Genomic DNA, 20302 nt, shown 5'->3' with positions numbered 1-20302 from the left:
ATCACTCTGTTGCCTTACTCTGCGCCCAGGATGTGTTCCATGGGTGTTGCAGTGGGTTCTTCCATGCAGCACCCATGCATTTTGACACCACCCAGATTTACAAAATCATGAAAACCTGGGGAAGCACCAAGTCCTTATGCCTGAATATATTTCTCCTTGTTTTTCCTCTTTGTATGTGTGCTGCATTCTGCAGCACATATAGAAAGAGGGAAGGGTGTCTTAGGATTGTTTTTGTGCAGGAAGGTCTCCCTTCCTGCACAAAAACAATCCTGCATGCAGTGGTGGCACCCTTTTAGCATGGTGTGAGGGTGCCTACCTTGACTGCCAAAATGGCTCCAGCGCAGGGGGACTGGACAGGAGTGCACCGTATTGCAGAAATAAAGTGTCTTGCTTCACTGCCCTATGCCAAAATCCCAATAATGATGGCCTAAGTGTGCAATTGAATCGATTGATGAAATACAACACAATACAGAGTTCGGAGAGGGCCCTCTGCTGGTTGACAGAGGATGCCCCTGGTAGCGGTGATTGTAGCACTGAAGGTCTGCTCATCACGCTCTTGCTGCCTCCAGTGGGAGTGAATATTTGTACTCACAGGTGTTAGAGACCCTACAATCAGTGAACCACTAATGCTCCCAACATTGTTCACTTGTGACCATGGAAGATGATACTTAGGACAGTGGAGGAGCTCAGTGCGAGAAGCACCTCTTCAGATACCTCCATTTCACAGGCCTGAACCTTACAGGGCAGAGATCAACAAATGAACACCAGTGACACAAGCATTAGTGACAGGAGGAGGTGTGTCAACCGTAGGACCAGGAGCACCAGAGCCAGGCCAGGTTTTTAGACTAACTCGTGAATACGGAAAGAGATTAACCTGCGTTTATTGAGCCTGAACCTTACGAAAAAGATGCAAACCTGATCCATAGGTTTCCTCCCTCTAATAGGTGCAAATTAAAAAGTTGTATTCAGAAAGGTTTCTGGTAGTCCTCCTGTAATGTTTGTGAACTCCCAATCATATCTAAAGTTAGCTCTCCATGCATGATAGTGCAGCAAGAACATGTGCACATTTGAAAATGTCTTTCAGTTTGTAAAATTGCACTTTTATATCTTATGTCAACCCATGTGTGGGTTTTATTTAGACCCGGGAAAAAATCTATTACCCTTGCATAATCTTGTGGAATTGTGCTAATGTGGCATTGTTATGGAAAATGGAGGTATTATGATAAATTATATAATGACATGCCTTTGTGGCAAAAGAAAGTGCATGGTGAACAATGCAAAAAACTAGGGGCAGATTTACAAGGATTGGCGCATCCCTGCATATCAGCAGAGATGTGCCAGTAAAGATGCGACACACAGGAATACCCTTGCACCACCACGGATGCGTCGCATTTACAATGTGATGCACCGTGGCGCATGGATAGCCAGATGTGTGTCGCATCTCCTGCCGTAAGGGCGGCGCATTGCTGGAGTCGTGTCCCAAGCGTGACGCGACTCCAGAAATGCTCAGGGATGCCCTATGCCTAACATGCTGCATCACTCCTTTTGTCTGCTTCAAGAGGCGCAGGGTTTTGACGAAGCATGGCGTAAAAGTGACTCAGTGAAATCTTGTAGATTTCACTGCGTCACCTTTACTGGGCTTCCTTGCAACGGAACGCCTACCCTGCATACATTATACCTGACGTAGGTATAATGTAGCGCAGGGCTTTACAGCGTGACACATCTCACTAGATGCATCAGGTTGTAAATCTGTTGCATGGTGGAGCATTGTTTACGCCGCTGCTGCGTCACAAAAGTGACGCAACGGTGGCGTGAAAGTGTCACAAGGGGCTTGTAAATCTGCCCCTGGACCTCTAGCATATGGACATATGGACATATGGATGCATCTTGTGCTCAAGTTCATTGCAAACGCAGACTTAAAATTGTGTGTAATCGCAGTAAAAATCACGTAATTACTCAAAAGTAAATTAAGCAAATTCCACACACTCTAAATTTCAATTCATATTACACATGGAAATTTATAATTGAATCAGACCCGATGCGCACATGTGTATATTGCAGCAATATCCTGAGAAGGTGGAATAGCTGCGGACTCCCTGGTCATAGGATGGACACCCATGGACTGCAGGCAGTGAAGATACTTGGGCAAATAAGGAAAAAGAAGGTGACATGGGCGCAAATGTCTGCCGCAATGCAGCAAAACATGATAAATTATATTTATAATGAAATTCATCTGTGAACACGGTAAGCAGACAGTTTTCACAGCACAATTGCTCCATACTTGGCCTGATATTCAATGAGTCCCAAAAACAATCTCAAATGGTCTCTATCTTTAGGAGCAGAAACTCTTCCATTGCTTCCTACATTATAACTTTGGGCTCAATTGCCTTGCTTGTTACATAATGTCCCAAGTAATCCACACCCATCTGACTTTCCTGAGTGTCAACCCACATGTTTTGATGACATCAAACACAATTTTAACTTTCACATCATGTTCGTCCTGACCCTACCCATATATAAGGATGTCATCCTGAAAGTACACCACAACAGTCATTCCCTTGAATGTGTTTCCCATGAATCGCTGAAATACAGCAGAAGCAGATGTCAGACCAGATACTATACGTGCATAATGGCATACACACTCTGGTGTTACAAACCACATCAGATATCTAGATTCCTTGCATAAATCTACCTTTTGCAGACATGTTGGGAGACATGAAAACCACTGCCCCTTTAATAGAGGTTAACATCTCATTTATGTTGGGAAGTGAGTGGTGGTGTATCCAGCTGTTGGAATTTTTATCACACAAATCCACACACAATCTCAATGATAAGTCTGTTTTTCATGCTAGAACCACAGAGAATAACCACTCTTAGCCTTCGATAGGTTCAATTACTCCCTGGGCACACAACTTATCCAGTTTAGAATTCAATTCTTTCATCAGCACTAGAGGTACCATATGCACTCTGTGAACAACAGAGAGACATTCTTTTTCAAGGCTATACAATGTTGAAATCCTTTTAATTTTTCTAAGAATCAGTAAACATTTCAGGATACTGCCTGACCCATGTGCAGTCATTTAACCAACACACATCCCTGCAAATGGCACTGAGGAGTTTTGTCTTGACACAACTTGATCAGTGTGGTTTTGGTTTTTCCATCTCAACAAATTTGACCCATTTTTGGCAACATAAATCATGTCATTAGTGACACTATTATCAAGCTCTAATAATATCTCAAGCATTCTAAGAACTTCTACTCTTTTGCCCCATATGCGAAACATTTTGATACAGGACTCCTTATGTTGAACACCAAGAAATCTATTAAATTCATCCGAACTCATCAATGCAGAAGGCGAACCGGAATCTGTCATCACTTGTACTTTTAAGCTGATATCCCACAATGGGATGGTCTTTGCTTTCTTCTACTACTGACAGATGCTATTTTCACAATTTCCCCTACATCAACTTCCAATATAGATAATTTTAACACAATATTATCATCTACAATAGATATGTCATCACCCAATTTATTTACAGTTCGGTTCAACAACCCATTCTGACCTACACTTGCTTTGTACATGCTGCATGATTCCCCTACTTATGACACCTGAAATAAGGTATATTAATATCGGGACAGCTTTTGCTGTTGGCTAAATGTACAAAACGCATCTTTCTTCATCCAGACGGGTTTGTGATGAACCACAGGACTATTATCGCTCTATTGCCACTCATCACTGTCTCCTTTGGCATTGTGCTTCTAAGACGGATTGGAAATCTGCGTTACTTTGCACACACCAGCACTCATGCTCATTCTCGTGCAAACATCTATGCTTCTGGCTCAGGTAAGTGCCTTCTCTAAGTCTGGATCTTCCATTGATAAAAGCCTCTCCTGAATCTTTTTAATGCCATTTTTTTCTGTCAGATGATCACAGGTTATCTTATCCTTAAACTCATGGCATTTGCAAGCTGCTGAAATGGGCATGGACCTGCGACAGATTCATCAATAGGTTCACCAGGAAGGAGTGAGCTCTGCAGAAATGATTGGCATGCCCAAACGTGTTCTGTCCTGGGCCGAACCTTTTGTCCAAAGTTTTCATTACAGAAAGGTATGCATCAAGTACCTTGTTGGCATCCTCACCCTCACCAGGGTCTTGTTCGAGTTCAGCTTCAGTCGGCTGTTTCTCATCCAGTGGGCGACAGCCTTCATTCCTTCGTGTTGGTTGGTTTTGGCGGTGTGGGGGTCTTTGGTGAGGGATAGGATCAGCTGGGTATCGTCGGTGTAGGAGATGATGTTGAGGTTGTGCCGTCGTGCGTCTTTTTGATGCAGACTTGTGCATTGTAAAGATCTGTATGTCTCTTTTGGTTAGAGCACTGACAGCAGGAAGCCAAATACAGATTAACAGATGGAGAAAAGGTTACAGCCTCTCGCATAGGATAAGTAATTTTATTTGATATTTTTTGTTCACATTCCTTTTTCTGTGGAGAGTTGGATTGAAGGCAAGTCTGGTTGGTTCAGTTTGAAAGGTTTATTGAGCCGCTTGTAGGTGCTTGGTCAGCCCTCGTGCTCCCAATGATCTGCTACTGTGTTTCTTGCTCTTGATGATTCATGGTTCCTCAACGAGATGACCAAAGAAGATGCGGGGGTCTATGGGTCTATGGTGTGGACTCAGTGGACCGTCAGTTTCTGCAGGTATCCGGAGCCTATGACTTTTTATGATCAAGGGATGGGGAAGAAGCCCTTAAATGTAATACTGGCATTTATTTTAAGTCAATGGAATGCTTTATTGACTATCTTAATGGGGACTGGCTTGTGAAGGTTCAGGCACATACTAGTGCTGGGCGCTGAAACCTAGGAGTGTATCTCTAGTGAAAACCATAATAAATTAAAGTACAGAATTCAAGGGGCTTGCACTCTATTCTACCTGAATTCTTTTATTATTTTTCCCCCTTATTTGATGGTTTGCACTTTGGATTTCTTCCCAGGGTGGATTGGATCAACGTTACTCATCATCAACTACATGTGTTCTGTGGTTAGTTTCACAAATCAAAATATGTCATGAATTCCGCCCCATTTAGCACTAATACAGCAAGCTTCCTATCTTGTTGAACAACTACTTTCAAAGTTTGCCTCTGTTTTCCTCACATGTCTGATTGTTATGTATTTATGTATGATTTTACAGCCTTGAAAAAGTCACTTTGTGCCGAAACACGTGTCAGCTGTTATCCGAAATTTCATATACGGAAAATTGTCTATTCTCAAGCTGAATGTACAGAAGATTACAGAACATCCCTTTCTTCAATAAACATATTCAATTGAAGTATTACTGCTAGTGTTTATTCTATGGACGTTCTAAATTTGTATGGACTTCCATTTGAGTGCTGCGGTATCTTTTGATGTTTTGTATACACATAGGAGCTCGTGGTCCGTTGTGAATTGGCACCTCTGTAGTAGGTGTTGCATCCAGCTAGATGCATTCTAGTGTTTCACCGCTGATGTAAGACACTGTACACCCACCCACCACAGGCGTCACCAGTCAGGTGACCCTGTCAATAAAAGAGGCCGGGCGCACGTGCCCTGGGCCAGTAATCCACTACCCCAACCATGTGTCTGCGTCACTCCTTATGCCTGGCATGAGGGCCTAGGGCCCAACGTAACAATGGCGACGAGGCGGGTACCCTACCCCGCGTGTGCAGCCCCAATCTGCGCACCGACGAAAGAAAAACAAGGAGGGAGAGAGGACTGGCCCCAGTGAGGCCACCCCCTCCGTGAGAAGGCGCGACGCGCCGAGAAGCCTGCAGGGCGGGCGGAGCCCGCAGCATGTCCGGTGGCGGCCGGGTGCCCACCCCGAGTCTGACGCCGTGACCCCCGCGTGGGAAGCGCCCCGAAGACAAGCGAACCGATCGGAGCCCACCCGCATCGGCCGCGACCTGCCCGGTGAAGGAGGAGAAGTGCGAGCCGTGCGGAGCCCACCCGCATCGGCCGCGACGCCGTGATTCAGCAGGAGGAAGTCGGGTGCCCACCCCGACCCCGTCGAGCCTGCGGCTGTGCCCGGTTCGAAGAGTGGTCCGAGCGGAGCCCACCCACGTCGGCCACGACTCCCTCACAGAGCCTGTGTCAAGCAGAGCCTACCCGCTGTTGGACAGGCCACACGAAGGGCTTACTCCCTCCCCGCACGACGGGGCCCGAGCTCCGGCCCACCAGGCATAATCCACGAAAAACACCTGTACCCCGTCTCCCGACGGATCTTCTGCCCTCGGACCTCTACTCATCACGGGGCCCAGCCCCACCGGCTCCCCCGGCCGGTTCAAGCCGCCATCTTGGGCCCTGCACCACGAGGCCGCGTGGCCTCGCCCCGACCCTAACCCCGGGCCTGGCCGGCCCCGACATCCCGGCACCACCATCCACCCGGGAGGTGAGCGGACCACTTGGCAGGTCAATGGGAGGACGAAGTGTCAAAAACTCTTCCCCCGCCAGGTGCCGATCGCCTCCAGCTCCCCCAGGCGCTGGCTCCACCCCCTGCTGGGGGTCTGGACACCTTCATCCCGGGCCCTCCGACCTCCAAGTGCGAGGGTCCGGACATCAAAGGGCGCCTGCCCTATAACTGGGGCAACTCCGGAGCAGGAAGGCAGTTGTATCCTGGAGTCGAGAGACACCGAGAGAACTCAGCCTTGACGGACTACTGGCGCTGCCGTAGCCCGCTCTTGTGAACCATCGTCCTGCCTGCTGGCGCTGCCGCGGCCTTCCACAACATCCATCCTCGTCGGGACCTGCTGGCGCTGCCGCGGCCCGTTGTAACGACCATCCTCACCGGGACCTGCTGGCGCTGCCGCGGACCGTACATCGACCATCTTTGCGGGACCTGCTGGCGCTGCCGCGGCCCGTACCACCTAAGCTCGAGGATTGTGAGCTACGCATCATCTCAGCCAAACTACCCGACTGGTAGACAGACTGTCCCGCTACCCCTTACCCTGCTTTGAGAGACTTGAATCGAGGGGACCCCGGAGTCCAGACCTCCTTGTACCATTCAACCGTACCTTAAGAAGTGCTTATAAAGAACACTGAACCTTATCCGTGTGTGGTATCTGTCTGTGGGGGGGGGAAGTTACTTGTCTGTACGATCGCTGGAGACGGCTCTCCCCGGAGACCTCTCCTCCTGACCCCGGCCGACCCTCCCGGTCCGTCTATCCTTTCTAACATTGGTGGCCAGCGGCGCGATCCGAATCAACGCGTAATCGTACAGAGAGTAGCTCACCCCACGACAACAACACGATGTCAGCCAAAGATAGCAACTCCACCGAGAAATTCCAAATGGATAAATTAGAAGAATACAACCACCGCGAACTGAGACAATTCTGCATAGAACTTGGCATTGCTACCACCGGCCTGAGTACCAAAGATGACCTAAAGCACGCCCTAGAGTCGTGGACAGAAACTGGGGTCGCCGGACCCTCCGACCAAAGCAGCATCACACCAGAGGGGAACGCCACGGCTCCCGAGGAGCGGGGAACGGGCCTCTCGCAGGAGGAGATCCGAGAAAGAGAAAGAACCAGATTGCACGAGTTGGAAATGGCACGACTCAAGATGGATGGGGAACTCAAGTTAGCTGAACAGAAACTCAACCTCGAGCACATGCGGCTCCGAGATGAACGAGAAGAGAAGCAGAGACAGAGAGAGCTGGAGGAGAAAAAAATAACGCTCGAGCACGAGCGCAAACTGGCGGAAATAGAACTTCGGAAACAGAATAAAGAACTGGGGGTGCCTGAGCGACCACACACCCCGGGGCCAATCGAGAAAAAAGTCCACATCCCCAAGGATGTTGTCCGCGAGTATGTCCGAGAAGACGACATACAACAGTGGTTTAAAGCCTACGAGATCGCCATGACCTCCCACCGGATCGACCGGAGTGATTGGGGAGCCGGACTCTGGGGGAGGTTTATCAACGAGGGGCGCGATGCCCTACTGCAGCTCCCAGATCACCAAATGTCGTCCTACGACCACATGAAGGCTGCCCTCCTCACCCGCTACGGCCTCACACCCGAGATGTACCGCCAGAGGTTCAGAGATTGCACCCGGATCCCAGGTACAACTTGGGTAGAATACGTAAACTATTTCAGCCGTGCCTTCGAGGGTTGGATAAAGGGGAGCCAGGTCACCACCTACGAACAACTCTTTAACCTGATGGTATGGGAGCACCTGTCAAACAACTGCTTCGTCGAGCTCAGGCAGCACCTCCTCGACAGTAAGCTGACTGACCCCCGGCAGCTCGCCGCCGAAGCTGACCGATGGGAAAGCACCCGAGTGGGCCGGAGGGGGCCACACGAACAGAACAGAAACAACCAAGGCCAGCACCGTCCTCGGGGAGGAGGAGGGGGCCAGGGGCGAGGGAGAGACGCCTTGCCCGCAACACCCCTGGCCAGCACCCCGGCTCCGGCCGGTCGGGGCAACCCCCCGTGGCGTCCTGGGGTCCGAGCCAACGTCACGTGCCACCGATGCCAGCGAGTCGGCCACTACGCCAATGACCCGAGCTGCCCGCAGAACCAAACACCCAAGCCCCGCCAGGTAGCTGCCGCCGCCCTGGGGGAAGAGCGATCATTGGAGGAACCAGAGGAGTATGAGCCGGCCCAGCAAGAGTGGGAACCGGCCGCCATGGTCCTGGCGTGCTTAGGGGGAAGAGACATGGTCCCGCGGGCTCCCCTACCCGCTAACACCAGGAAATACGGTCAGTGGGTGACCATTAATGGACAGCGAGCCGAGGCCTTGCGCGACACAGGCGCCAGTGTGACGGCCGTCCGCTGTCACCTGGTGAAGCCCGAGCAGATCCTGCCGAACATTCTCTGCCCCGTCCGCTCGGCAGACAACTCTGAAAGTATGTGTCAAATGGCCTGCGTTCCATTCGAATGGGGAGGGGTCTCCGGCCTGTTGAAGGTGACGGTCCGGGACGATGCCCCCGTGGACTGCCTCCTGGGGAATGACCTCGAGAGTTCCCCGTGGGCCACCGTTGAGAGAAGAGAGCACCTGGGGATGCTGGGCCTCCCGGACTGGGCCTGCATAACCACCCGGTCCATGGCCGCCCGTGCCGTCCCTCGATCAGAAGAACCAGAATGGCCAGCACCTCCGCCCCCAGTCGCCCCAGTAGAAGACAACGACGAGGCCAGCCTCCCAGACCCGACGGCCGAAGGGGACGCGCAACCCCAGGACCTTCCTGACCTGGCTCAGTGGCGTCAAGAGGGGGGGCCCACCCAAGCACAGTTCCGCCAGGAACAAAAGACCTGTCCCTCCCTCGAGGGACTCCGCCAACAAGCCAGCGCCCAGAACGCAGGGGACTCCACCGGAACTCACTGGGTCTACTGGGATAACGACCTGCTATACAGCGAGCAAAGAATCGCCGAGCTGGGGGCCGGTCGAGTACTGGTGGTACCTCTCCGCTTCAGAGACTTTCTGCTCAACCTGGCCCACGATGTCCCCCTGGCTGGACACCTGGGCCAAGATAAAACGTACAGCCGCCTAGTGACCCACTTTTTCTGGCCGAGAATGAGGAACGACGTCCTGAACCACTGCCGATCTTGCCCCACATGCCAAGCCAGCGGGAAGAGTGGTCGGAAGCTGAAAGCCCCTCTGCAACCCTTCCCTGTGGTCACCACCCCGTTCGAGAGGGTGGGGATAGACATCGTGGGGCCTCTGGACCCCCGCACGGCACAAGGACACAGGTTTATCTTAGTACTGGTGGACCATGCCACCCGCTACCCCGAAGCGGTGCCCCTACGGACCGTGACAGTTCCGGTGGTTGGCCGGGCCCTAATGGGGATCTTCTCCCGGGTAGGCTTCCCCCGAGAAGTCGTCAGCGACCGAGGCACGAACTTTATATCCAAATACATGAAGTCCCTCTGGCAACAATGCGGGGTCACCTACAGATTCACGACCCCCTATCACCCCCAAGGGAACGGACTAGTGGAGCGTTTTAACCGCACCCTCAAGGGGATGATTGGGGGATTGGAAGAGCCCCTCCGTCGCCAGTGGGATGTACTACTCCCGTGCCTCCTCTTCGCCTACCGCGAAGTTCCCCAGAAGTCCCTCGGTTTTAGCCCTTTCGAACTCCTGTACGGGCACCCTGTGCGAGGGCCCCTCAGCCTAGTAAAAGAAGGTTGGGAGATGGCCCCCCTAAAGACCCCTCCAGACGTCTTCAAATACCTCCTGGCCCTACGCAATCAGACCCGGCGCTTCAGAGAGATGGCCAAGGCGAACCTCGAGGCCAGCCAGGAGGACATGAAGAAGTGGTATGATCACAATGCCTCCTCCGTTGAGTTCGAGCCTGGACAACAAGTATGGGTGATGTCCCCCACCGAACCATGTGCCTTGCAAGATAAGTGGACGGGGCCCTTCAAAGTGGTCGAGCGCAAAAGCCCCGTCACTTACCTCATCGACCTGGGGACCTCCCGGAACCCCCTTCGGGTCCTCCACACCAACCGACTCAAACCACACTTTGTGCGCTCAGAACTCAGCCTCCTGATGGCTACGGACAGTGGGGCAGAGGAAGACTCCGAACCCCTCCCGGATCTTCTGAAGACTCAGGAGAATGACGGCTCCGTGGACGGGGTCCGGCTCTCTGACGCCCTCACTTCGGAGCAACGCCAGGACTGCCGGAACCTCCTGCTGCAGTTCGCTACCCTGTTCTCCCTCACCCCCGGGGTCACCCCTTGGTGTTTGCACGACGTGGACACCGGGGACAGTCCCCCTGTCCGACACCGGGCCTACCGCGTACCAGATCGGGTACGGGCCTGCATACAGGAGGAGGTGGCCAAGATGCTCACAATCGGGGTCATCGAGCCCTCGGACAGTCCCTGGGCCAGTCCGGTTGTATTGGTCCCCAAAGCCGCTGCCCCCGGCACCGCACCTGAACTGAGATTCTGCGTCGACTACCGGGGCTTGAACGCTGTCACCCGGACCGACGCTCATCCGATCCCCCGAGCCGACGAACTGATCGACCGGCTGGGGGCCGCCCGCTACCTCAGTGTCTTCGACCTAACAGCGGGCTACTGGCAGATCGGCCTCACACCCAGGGCTCAGGCACGGTCAGCCTTCTCTACCCCCGATGGCCACTACCAATTCAAGGTCATGCCCTTCGGCATGAAGAATGCCCCCGCCACGTTTCAACGCCTCGTGAACCAGGTCTTGGCGGGGCTCGAAGAGTTCAGCGCTGCCTACCTGGACGATATCGCTGTCTACAGCCGCCACTGGCCCGACCACCTCCGTCACCTCCAAGAGGTCCTACAGGCCCTCCAGCGGGCCGGCCTCACAATTAAGGCCGGCAAGTGCCAAATTGGCCAGGGGTCTGTGACCTACCTTGGGCACCAAGTGGGAAGCGGGCTGGTGGCCCCGCTACAACTTAAGATTGCTGCCATCCAGTCCTGGCAGCCCCCCGTCACCCAGACCGAGGTCCGAGCCTTCTTGGGGCTCACCGGCTACTACCGGCGGTTCGTGAAGGACTACGGCAGCATCGTGGGGCCCCTCACGGGTCTCACGTCCAAGAACCAACCGAAGCGGATTAACTGGACCCCCGATTGTCAAGCGGCCTTCGAGAAGCTGAAGGCCGCCCTGTGCACCGCCCCTGTGCTCCAGGCCCCCGATTACGGTCGGGAATTCGTGGTACAGACCGACGCCTCCGACCACGGCATCGGAGCCGTCCTTTCTCAGTTAAACCCCGAAGGTCATGACCAGCCGGTGGCCTTCATCAGTCGACGTCTCCTGGCCCGAGAACAGCGCTGGAGCACCGTCGAGAGGGAGGCCTTCGCAGTGGTGTGGGCCCTCAAAAAGCTCCGGCCCTATCTCTTCGGTACCCACTTCCGGGTACAAACCGACCATCGACCCCTGCAGTGGCTGATGCAGATGCGGGGGGAGAACCCGAAACTCTTGCGCTGGTCCATTTCCCTGCAGGGAATGGACTTCACTGTGGAGCACCGACCAGGCCAAGACCACGCCAACGCAGATGGCCTGTCCCGCTTTTTCCGCCTCGACGAAGAGAGTCCCCAAGGAGATGGGTGACTCTCCCCGCCTTCAGCTGGGGGGGACGCATGTTGGACAGGCCACACGAAGGGCTTACTCCCTCCCCGCACGACGGGGCCCGAGCTCCGGCCCACCAGGCATAATCCACGAAAAACACCGGCCGCCATCTTGGGCCCTGCACCACGAGGCCGCGTGGCCTCGCCCCGACCCTAACCCCGGGCCTGGCCGGCCCCGACATCCCGGCACCACCATCCACCCGGGAGGTGAGCGGACCACTTGGCAGGTCAATGGGAGGATGAAGTGTCAAAAGCTCTTCCCCCGCCAGGTGCCGATCGCCTCCAGCTCCCCCAGGCGCTGGCTCCACCCCCTGCTGGGGGTCTGGACACCTTCATCCCGGGCCCTCCGACCTCCAAGTGCGAGGGTCCGGACATCAAAGGGCGCCTGCCCTATAACTGGGGCAACTCCGGAGCAGGAAGGCAGTTGTATCCTGGAGTCGAGAGACACCGAGAGAACTCAGCCTTGACGGACTACTGGCGCTGCCGTAGCCCGCTCTTGTGAACCATCGTCCTGCCTGCTGGCGCTGCCGCGGCCTTCCACAACATCCATCCTCGTCGGGACCTGCTGGCGCTGCCGCGGCCCGTTGTAACGACCATCCTCACCGGGACCTGCTGGCGCTGCCGCGGACCGTACATCGACCATCTTTGCGGGACCTGCTGGCGCTGCCGCGGCCCGTACCACCTAAGCTCGAGGATTGTGAGCTACGCATCATCTCAGCCAAACTACCCGACTGGTAGACAGACTGTCCCGCTACCCCTTACCCTGCTTTGAGAGACTTGAATCGAGGGGACCCCGGAGTCCAGACCTCCTTGTACCATTCAACCGTACCTTAAGAAGTGCTTATAAAGAACACTGAACCTTATCCGTGTGTGGTATCTGTCTGTGGGGGGGGGAAGTTACTTGTCTGTACGATCGCTGGAGACGGCTCTCCCCGGAGACCTCTCCTCCTGACCCCGGCCGACCCTCCCGGTCCGTCTATCCTTTCTAACACCCGCGTTAGAAGAAGCCCAGCCGGGCAGAAGGTGAGCCCTGTATGCAAAAAGGCGGGGGGCCACGACAAGAGAGCCTAGCGTGAGAGGAGGATGAGAGTGGCGGCCGTCCACTTCCCCACGAGGAAGATTTGAACTCGGCCCAGAAGCGAAGGTCCCCGCCCCTACCAGCACCGGCGAGGGGACGTGAACACTGTCACTGTCCTGCTACGGCGTAAACACCGGAGGCGGGGCCCACCCGCGAAGGAGCAGCACGACGAATGGAACCAGCGGGTGCCTACCCCGCATAGGGACAAGCATGCCGACACACCCCCCCCGTGCCGCGCGAGGACTGCAGGAAGCTGCCGCGGGCAGGGAGAGCGATTCGAAGATAAGGAATGGCTGCCGCCGGCCATAGCAGTGTGCCCCCACCTCACAGGACCCCGGCGGCACCAAGGAATAATGATAAGCGGCCAGCGCCGCCGAAGATAAACTAAACTGGGCGCGAGTTGGCACTGACTGCCAACACGCCCACAGAAGTCCCGACTGTGCAGGGAAACCCAGCGTGATGGAGGAGCACCTCTCACTCAACTCGCGCACACGCGAGTGATGCCTTGTCCTCTGTGGAGCTTACTAGCAATGCCCGTTGCCCCCTGCCTCCAAACAAATAAATGTAAAGGACTTACCTGCTGGCTGGCCCCGGTCCTGCTCCCAGCGTTCTGCTCCTGCTGTGCCTCCAGCTCTCCTACTACGAGGGATCCCTGGAGAAACAAAACAAGAAGACACGGAAGGACAGTCTAGCAGCAGAGAAGGTTGCTGCTGAGTGAATGGAAGAAAAGAACACCCTGCACTGCCATCTAGTGGCCGGAGGGCAGCATTGCACCAGCTGCAGGAAAAGAATGGAAAGGCTAGAGAAGAGGCAGCAAGGCATGTACCGCAAGGGCAGACTGATGCGCAATGGTGAGCCCACGGGAACGCGACGGAGGCGCACAGGAATGCGCCAGCGGCGCAGGAACGCGACAGAAGCGCAGGGAAGAAGAGACAGTGTGCCACAGGGATGCAGCACCATCCCACAGCAACAAGGAGGGAGAAAGAACGGTGTCAAGCCGACCAGCCGCATGGTCGCACCCCTGAAGCCGCGTCCGGTGAAGCGCATGAAGAGCGCAGTCGAATGCGCGCCAAAAGTGAAGCCGACCGGCCAGACGGTCAAAAGAAAGAAGCACTGCTGTAGGGAGATCCCCTACATCTCCACCGCCCCAGCGAAGCCCCGCAGTGGGCCGAAGGAAACAGTGTCCTCCCTCGCACTGCATCAAGACGGAGTCGGCAGAGACCCAAGACAGCAAGAGAGGAGTCGCACACCACACGTGGCAGGCCGCCACGGCAACGGACACTCCTACAGCACAGCGACACGTGACCCGACGTCACAGCGCACAGCAAGCAAGGAGCCTTTCACACAGAGTGAACAGTCCGGACAAGCACACTGGAAACCCAGAAGGAGCAGCCGCCGAGACGGCTCAAGCACGAAACTTCTTGAGGGAAGAGAAGAGGGATCCTGCAAAATCCCTGAGGAGGGGTTGGTGCCATGGGAAGTCCCCAAGAGGTACACGCAAGTCCTACCAACAGGACAGGCCTGCAATAGGCCGCAACAGAAAAGGAAGATCGTCACAAGAGAGACGCGACCGGTGCAATGTCCATGTAGAGCAACATGTGACAGGTGGCAGGACGCCACATCCAAAGAAGAGCCTGGTCAGAAGAAGGAGAAGAGCATGGCACAATGCCATTCCGCAAAGGAGGAAAGAACAGTGGCATAACGCCGCAGGGCAGACGACCAACACAGGGGTGCACGATGGAACAGAGAAGAGCGACAGGACCAAGGACTCGCATCAGCACGCAGAAAGGTGTTCATCCACACAAGCCAGCCACCGGGGTGCAGAGACGTCACTGGAGACAGCTCCGCGGGAGGACCTACCGTAAGCCGCTAGCAAGCGCAATCTGCGTCCTGGCCCCACGCTTCGCAGTTCGACCGTCCTCTCACCTGTCACCGACTGCTTGGTATCGATAGCACCACACCTCGCAATGCACCTGCCTGAAGTCAACGGAGAGGTGCCACGAAGTCCATCAAGTCCTTCTCACTCCCTAAGGTCACCCCGACGGAAAATCACCGCCTGTCTGCCCACTGAAGAAAACTAGCATCCTGTTACCACCTCCCAGGTGCATCATCAACAAGGAGCATCGCACCACCCGTGTGAATCCACACACGCCCCGAACACCCGGAGCGCAACGAGGCGAATCACCCAGGACCAGTCTGTGCACCCCAGTCAACCTACAGCCTGCCGAAGTCGAGCACACCCGGCCATTGGAAGAACCGCCCTTGTGGACTACACAAGACCTGGCCGTGGCCCTGTTGGGAGTTCTGCAGCGACCCCTAAGTGTGGCCTATGCAACGGCCCGCACAGCCCACGCGGTCACGTGGCAGTCCAGGGGACAAGGGCCTCAACGGAGCTCCCGTGCGAAGGGAGTCAGAGTAGGAGAGATGTGTTGGTCGCAGCTCCACGTCAGGTGAAGGAAACACGAAGGTCACGGCTGAAGACTGGTCACCCGCAAGATCACCAGAGGAAGGTGCAGAACCCTAGTCCAGACTGCGAGGATGCCCAGACAATGACACCACCCTCGGAGGCTACATGAGCGACTTGGCTGTGAGTCCGCTGGCAGTTCCTCAGCGACGCCTTCGCGCGGCTCCCACGAAGCCACGCACGGTCCACACGGTCCCATGACAGCCAGCGAGCAAAGCCACCCAAGAGGCTCCAGTGGCAGAGGAGTCCAGGCGAGGGAGGCAAGTCGAGCGTCGATCAGCAGTCAGGAGTAAGGAGGTCACCGAGCACGTAATCCCCACAGGAAGGCCTCACCCACAGAGATCGTCTCTGACACCAAAGTGGATCTCACCAAAGCTCCAGATGCATCAACACTGAACTTGTAGATATAGACTTCGACACCGCGAGACCAGGCCGGTCTAAAGAACACCACCAAAGCGACTGAAGGCATCCCGACCGGGCGGTCTGAGGCTCCAGCGCTGACTGGCTGACGGCCCGTATAGACTCACTTGGTGTTTGTGTGTTACTTCTGTGTTTTATTACAGGTGGGACTTTTGTTTGGTTTTTCATTAAAGTGTGGGAGGGATGTTGCATCCAGCTAGATGCATTCCAGTGTTTCACCGCTGATGTAAGACACTGTACACCCACCCACCACAGGCGTCACCAGTCAGGTGACCCTGTCAATAAAAGAGGCCGGGCGCACGTGCCCTGGGCCAGTAATCCACTACCCCAACCATGTGTCTGCGTCACTCCTTATGCCTGGCATGAGGGCCTAGGGCCCAACGTAACAGTAGGGTTTTTGATACCAATAGAGTACCAACTAAAAATATTTCAAATGTTTTCTATATTATACTGTACCCACATATACATATGCACATTGCGGTGCGTTTGAAAACCACTACTACCAAGCTGCATCATATATAATACATGATATTATAGAACTGAGGGGCCTCTGGTCAGCTTGACTTCCTGAACAATGTGACAAGTGGCAGACTTTCTTGAGGAACAAAGACTTTGCTGTGAAAAAAAACCTACAATCTGATACATTTTGTGGGATTCGAAGAGAGGCACCAGGGACTAAGGCCACTCAAATGGAGAATCTCCCTTTGCTAGAATCCCGGTTTTGCTTCTTTTAAAAACATTCACTTTCTATGGTGTAAACCACATTTTAATTACTCTTCTGCTAGATAAGGGAAAAAAAGAGGTTGTAAAAAGGCCATTATGCGAACAAGAAAAGGTTTTGAGGCTACAAAAGTAACTCAACAAGCTCTGTTCCCGGCAACGCTACGCTCTGCATCATCACGCTACGCCACGCTGCGTGACTGAACACGGAAGTGCGAGGAACGCTGAAACGCTGCACGCCGGACTGCTACATCGGAGAGCCCCTGCAATAAACGGACCACAGCCTAAGTATGTGCCCGGGGCCCTGGAGCCCCGACAGCCCTCAGCAGAGTGCCCTGAGACCACGCCTGGACTCCCTGGGCCCTGAGGGGGTGAAAAACAGGCATGAGCACGGACACAGGATCAGCTTCTCAGGGTGAGACCTGGAAGAGCATCGAGCATATAGCGTAAAGCCGTGGAACAGAGGTAAGTACAGGGAAGACGGACAGTGGCAGATGGACTGACAGCTAAAAGGAAAATAGCCCAGGTTGGGGGAAGAAACCCAGGCCAGACAGCTAAAAGGAAAATAGCCCAGGTTGGGAGAAGAAACCCAGGCCAGAAAACGGCCCCCAGAAGAGCTCTGTTTGAAAGCCAAAAAGGAAAGTATAAGCGAATAGCAGGGTGGATACCTGTAATAAAGGAAAGAGAAAAAGAACTCAAAAGGTGATGGCACTCGGGAAAGTAAAAACACGGAAAGGCTCAAAAAACCCTTGAAAAACTGACAACAATGAAATAGGGGCAGAGGATATGGACACAAACCAGAAAGGAAAAGTAAACGGCGCCCAAGGAGAGACCGCCGGATGCTAAAAAACTGTACAGAGGAATAAACAACCCTTGAATACAACCTCACAGCAAACCAAGTTAGGGGGGTGGGGGGCAAAAGGAGGATCCTCAGTCACAAAATCAATTAAAGACTTTATGGAGAAACATTTCAAAGGGAAGAAATTGCTAGAAAAAGAGCAGAGAGATGGCGAGAATCAGCTGACACCAGACAATTTGGCATCCCTGGAGTTAGACTCTCCAAATCAAACCCAGATAATATCTCTGAGTTATTCCTGGACCCAAGGCTGTCCTCATCACCCAGACTCTTTCCCCCTTCGGACAATCAACAGATGGAGAGGACGAAGAGTCAGACATAGATGACAAGGCTCAGAGTACAGGGTATATGCTTCTAGTGGGCCTGTCTCACAGAGGCAAGATGGCCGCCTGGTAGGAGCTCAGCCTTGTAGCTCTCGGGTTGGGATCACCTTATCGGTGGATATCCCTCGCTAACCCAGCCATCCACCCGCATCAACATTGTGTTGTGCTGCGGACTTCTCCTGGACCCTGAATCTCTGATTTGGAGTCGCGTACCTGTGCCTGGAGGGCTAGATGTCCTGGACCTGATGCGCTCACCTCTCTCTGCCTTGTCGCCCACGGCACCCAAAATCCTTCAGGCCCTCACGTTCACAGGACCGCCCTATGCACAGACGTCTCCTGGACCCTGAATCTCGGATTTGGAGTCGCCTACCTGTGCCTGGAGGGCTAGACGTCCTGGACTTGATGCGCTCACCCATCTCTGCCTCGATGCCCATGGTTCCCAACATCCTTGAGGCCATCACGCTCGCTGGACTGCCCTATGCTCTCTCCCTTGGATGAGGCCCACACTCCCTGCTCTGGGGTCTGCCGAGTCTGCAGTTCCAGCACCGGGGAAAATGGCGCTTGTGGTGACTCCACTCGGATGGATTCACTCGAGGCTCTAGTCCAGTACTCATCCCGTGTCGGTGCTCTGGCGCCTGTGATGGTCTGTTTGCTAACCGGACATAGTAGTTTACTGTGTAGGAGACGATCGTTGTTGGACAGTGTCCTGCTCGTCAGACGGAGTCCTGCTCGTGAGCTCCATGCCCACGGAGGCTTTGTCGTGGTGAATCTGGGCACTGATCATGAGTGCTGCTGTGCTGGTAAAGGGTACGGCATGTCCGACAAACTATTGTAAATTCTGACGGCTTGCGGTGAGTTTGTGACACTATCGGATGCGGATGGTGGGTGATTGCTGAGCTCTCTGTTTTGAGAATTCCTTGGGCTGATCTGCAGGGACTGCGGATCGGCTCCAGGTGTGCTCTGCAGCCCATATAGGCTTAGGGGCACCGGGCTCTGTGCTGCCGTTGTGCTGTATTGTCATCTGATTGGATGGAGCGTCAGTGAAGCCACTGAACCGGTGATGTCCGTCTGGTAGTATATCTCCCAGTATCTTCTTAAAGCTCTCCTGCTCCCTCCAGTCCCCACTCTCCTTGACTCCACAAACCCAGAATGCTCATCTGGGGCTGATTGGTGACTCCCGTCGCCCTGGTCATCACTGTGGCCATCTTGGGATCTCCTCTTACGATCACTTGCTCACCTCCCCAACCTGCCATCTTGCGCTGTCCCTGCTGCCTGAATGGACTATTTCTGAACTCCATCGTCTGGGATGTGACTTATGCAATCAACTCCCATCGACAGGGCCGGACTGGCCGTAGCGGGCACCGGGCAATCCCCTGGTACGCTGCACGAGCGGGGGCCGGTTTTGTGCCCCTGGGGGCCGTTTGTGTTACAGGGCCGTTTTTGCAGCATAGCTGCAAAATCGGCCCTGTAACAAAATCAACCGAAAACCAGCCCTGGCAAAGAGCTCGGCGGCACCCCCAAGCCCCGGGGGGCTGGCCGAGCACTTTGCCAGGGCCGGTTTTGGTTCCCAGTCCGGCCCTGCCCATCGATGCTCAAATGTTGTACACTGAGCCGTAATCAGTCTTTTGGTTTCCTCAAAGGCCTGATTTGTTTTATTTGGGAGCTGATACCGGGTCCACCTGGCCCTTTCTAACCTCTTGTTTGGAAAGCGGGTCCTCTGCAATTTTTTCAGACTCGTGGTCCGTTGATGGAATTTATTATGGCATGCAAATGACGAGGATGATTATTCCACATTGCTAACCTCTGCGTGCTCCCTCGGGGACATTTTAATGGAGCCCAACTGAATTTTAGGTCACCCACCCCCACTTTGTTTTGTTTCACCTCCTGAACAGGTTCCCCCCGCGCCTAGGGGAGGGGCACCCTTAGTTGCGTCACGGGGCTGAGTCTCTTCCGGGCCCCAAGACAAAAAGAAGGGGGTTGGTGGTGATGACGTGAGGCATGGACGAACAAAACCTATGGGAAACAAAACTTGGCGTGGCTTCACAGAGGCGGAGTGCTGACAGTTAACAACAAAGAGGGATGCACAACAATGGAGGTGCAGCCATTTCATGGACCCCAGGAGGGGGTAGATTCCACGTGTGTAGTGGGTCGGCGGGGAGGAGGGACCGAGCTGACGGTGGTCCTGGACTCTACTGCCCTAACCCACAACGTATGGACTGAGTAGTATCTGGAGAGGCTGTCTGTGTTCAGGTACCCCGGTAGGCCGGTGTGGTATGCGGTGCCCTGGATGTCAAGTAACTGTTGCCGGTAGCGCGTTGGGGCCTGACGGCACAATGTGAGCAGCACAGTGGGACGGACATTGGTGGCCGAGACGGCCAAGT

The 20302-nt window shown here is 54.5% G+C and overlaps 1 protein-coding gene across 1 annotated transcript in view; it reads right to left on the bottom strand.

Moving 5' to 3' along the window:
- Window positions 1-20302, bottom strand: part of LOC146808593 (uncharacterized) — a 95653-nt gene that overhangs the window by 4429 nt on the left and 70922 nt on the right. The window lies entirely within an intron of this gene.

The sequence above is a fragment of the Triturus cristatus genome, chromosome 8, assembly GCF_964204655.1.
Source record: "Triturus cristatus chromosome 8, aTriCri1.1, whole genome shotgun sequence".
Classification (NCBI taxonomy): domain Eukaryota; kingdom Metazoa; phylum Chordata; class Amphibia; order Caudata; family Salamandridae; genus Triturus; species Triturus cristatus.
This window is presented reverse-complemented; position numbering and strand designations above follow the sequence as displayed.